We start from the raw sequence: 3,323 nt of genomic DNA on the forward strand, positions 1-3,323 counted from the left end.
AGAAGACTAAAACCATTCCTAATTGCATTAGGAATGATAAATTATATTAGGCCCTCCCCTAGATCATTAGGCCGTACTTAAAACTCAAACCGGGCCCAGTTTAGTAAATTGGCCATAACTTCCTCAATATTCATCGGAATTGGGCTTATAATATATCATTGGAAAGGTCTTTGCAAGCCCCATCCAACTACACCACTATTGGACCCATATCATAGACCAACCAACTGGATTGGCTGTTTTCTTAAAATAAAGTTTTCAAAAACAGAGAGAAGAGAAAAAGAAATAAAACTTTCCGCAACAGTAGACCTTTCCACACTTTCGTTTCATTCGATTATGATTCGACGTGAAAGGCACTCATCACCGGGTTTGGTTTTGGGGAGACACAAATGGGTGTCTACACCACCATATTCTAGAAACATTCCTTTAGTCCTTCTTAAGTACTTAAGGATGTTCTTGGCAGCTGTCTAGTGTGCTTCTCCTGGATTTGCCTGAAACCTGCTACACATACTCAGAGCATATGCAACATCTGGCCTCGTACATATCATGGCATACATGATTGACCCTATTACTGAAGCATAAGGTTTATCAACAATACGTCTCATCTCTTCTGGCGTGCTAGGGCATTGAGATTTACTGAGCGTAATGCCATGAGACATGGGGAGAAATCCTCTCTTAGAGTCTCTCATGGAATACCTATCAAGAACCTTATCAATATAAGTTTCTTGACTTAATCCAATCATCCTTCGAGATCTATCTCGATGTATCTTGATCCGCAATATGTATTCAGCCTCACCTAAGTCCTTCATGGAAAAACAACTCTTCAACCATTCCTTGACTGACTCAAGCATTGGTATGTCATTTGCCATGAGTAGTATGTCATCCACATACAAGACTAAGAAAAAAATGCTACTCCCACTAGACTTCTTGTATACACAAGGTTCCTCTTCACTTTTGACAAAATCAAACTGTTTGATTGCTTTGTCAAAACGAAGATTCCAACTCCTGGATGCTTGCTTCAATCCATAAATGGATTTATGAAGTTTACATACCTTTCTAGGATTTTCTGGATCTTCAAAACCCTCAGGTTGTATCATATATACTTCCTCCGTCTAGAATCCATTCAAGAAGGCGGTTTTGACATCCATCTACCAAATTTCGTAATCGAAAAATGCAGCAATCGCTAGAAGAATCCGAATGGACTTAAGCATGGCTACTGAGGAAAAGGTTTCATCATAGTCAATACCATGAATCTGTCTGTATCCTTTTGCAATCAGTCTTGGTTATAGATGTAGGCATTTCCATCTTTGTCTGTTTTAATCTTGTAAACTCATTTGCAACCAATAGGTTTTATCCCATCAGGCAAGTCAACTAGGGTCCACACTTCATTTTCAGACATTGATTCCATTTTGGACTTCATGGCTTCAAGCCATTTATCTGAGTTGGGGCTCGCCAAAGCTTGCTTGTAGGTTGTAGGTTCTTCATTCTCCAATAAGAATATTTCATAATCCTCAGTTATCAGAACCTCAACAAACTGTTTGTTTCTGATTCTGGCAGACCTACGTGGGGTAGGAGCAACAATAGAAATATTCTCTCCAACTTCTTGAAGATTTTCGCATGAATTAGGTTCAAGTGGGACGATAGGAGTCTCGCTAGTTGAATTAGCTCGCTCCGACGCATGATTAATCGACTCATGCGCCCTCGCCTCTGATATGGTGTTATCCACATCCATTTGTTGCTCGTCTCGAATTTCTTCAAGAACCACTTTACTCCCACTTGGCTTTCTAGATAGGAATTCCTTTTCTAGAAAGACACCATTGCGAGCAACAAACACTTTGTTATCTTCGCGATTGTAGAAGTAATACCCTTTTGTTTCTTTTGGATAGCCCACAAAGAAACACTTGTCTTATTTAGGTTGTAGTTTATCACCTTGTAAACGTTTTACATAGGCTTCACATCCCCAAATCTTGAGAAAAGACAACTTTGGAGCTCTTCCATTCCATATCTCATATGGAGTCTTTTCAACTGCTTTGGACGGGCTTCTGTTTAGTATTATAGCAACTGCTTCTAATGCATATCCCCAAAATGATATGTGAAGATCAGTAAAGCTCATCATTGACCTCACCACATCAAGTAAAGTCCAGTTCCTCCTTTCAGACACACCATTCAATTGTGGCGTTCCTAGAGGGGTTAACTGTGAAAGTATTCCACAATTAATCAGATGTTCATCAAATTCTTGGGTCAAATATTCACCACCACAATATGATCGTAGTGCTTTAATCGTCTTCCCAAGTTTGTTTTGTACCTCATTCTGGAATTCTTTGAACTTTTCAAAGGATTCCGATTTGTTCTTCATTAAATAAACATAACCATATCTACTTAAATCATCAGTAAAAGTAATGAAGTAGTTAAACCCACCCCTTGCTTTTGAACTCAATGGTCCACACACATCCGTATGTATGAGTCCCAAAAGGTCACTAGCTCTTTCACCTATACCCGTGAAGGGTGACTTAGTCATTTTCCCAAACAAGCATGACTCACAATTTTCAAATGATTCATAATCAAATGAAGAGAGAAGTCCATCCTTATGTAATTTCTGGATGCGCTTTTGGTTGATGTGACCAAGCCTACAATGCCATAGGTAAGTTGGGTTTGAACCATCTGTTTTCAGCCTTTTATGATCAATATTGTAGACATGGGTTGTATATTCTAATACATACAAACCATTAATTAATTTTGCGTTAGCATATAACATATTTTCTTTCAAAATAAAACAACAATTGTCTCTTATTTCAAATGAAAATCCTTCAGAATCTAAAACAGGAAGTGAAATAATGTTTTTAGTTATTGTTGGTACATAATAACAGTTATTAAGCACCAAAATAAGTCCAGAGGGAAGTCTTAAATGATAACTTCCAATAACAAGTGCAGCAACTTTTGCTCCATTTCCTACTCGAAGCGTTACTTCCCCTTTTGCTAACTTCTTACTTTCTTTCAAGCCCTGCACGTTATTAACGATATGAGCACCACAGCCGGTATCAAATATTCAAGTGGAAGAAGAAGTAAGAATAATTTCTACAACGAAAACATCCAGTAACTCTTTACCTTCTGTTTTCACTGGTGTAGAGTGGGGAAACCCTGGTGTATGGCATGGCCAACTACCGCAAAAGAAGCATTCACTTCCTCTCCTTTTCAGGAACTCCTCGGCATGGTTAAGCAACTGATTGATCAATGTCACCGACGATCCCTCATCATTATGAGTGATCTTGACAATATCAAAACCATCATGGAGTAAGAACAAGATAATATCATGTGCAGAGTCATCA

This window comes from Chenopodium album, chromosome 3, assembly GCF_948465745.1.
Source record: "Chenopodium album chromosome 3, dcCheAlbu1.1, whole genome shotgun sequence".
Classification (NCBI taxonomy): domain Eukaryota; kingdom Viridiplantae; phylum Streptophyta; class Magnoliopsida; order Caryophyllales; family Amaranthaceae; genus Chenopodium; species Chenopodium album.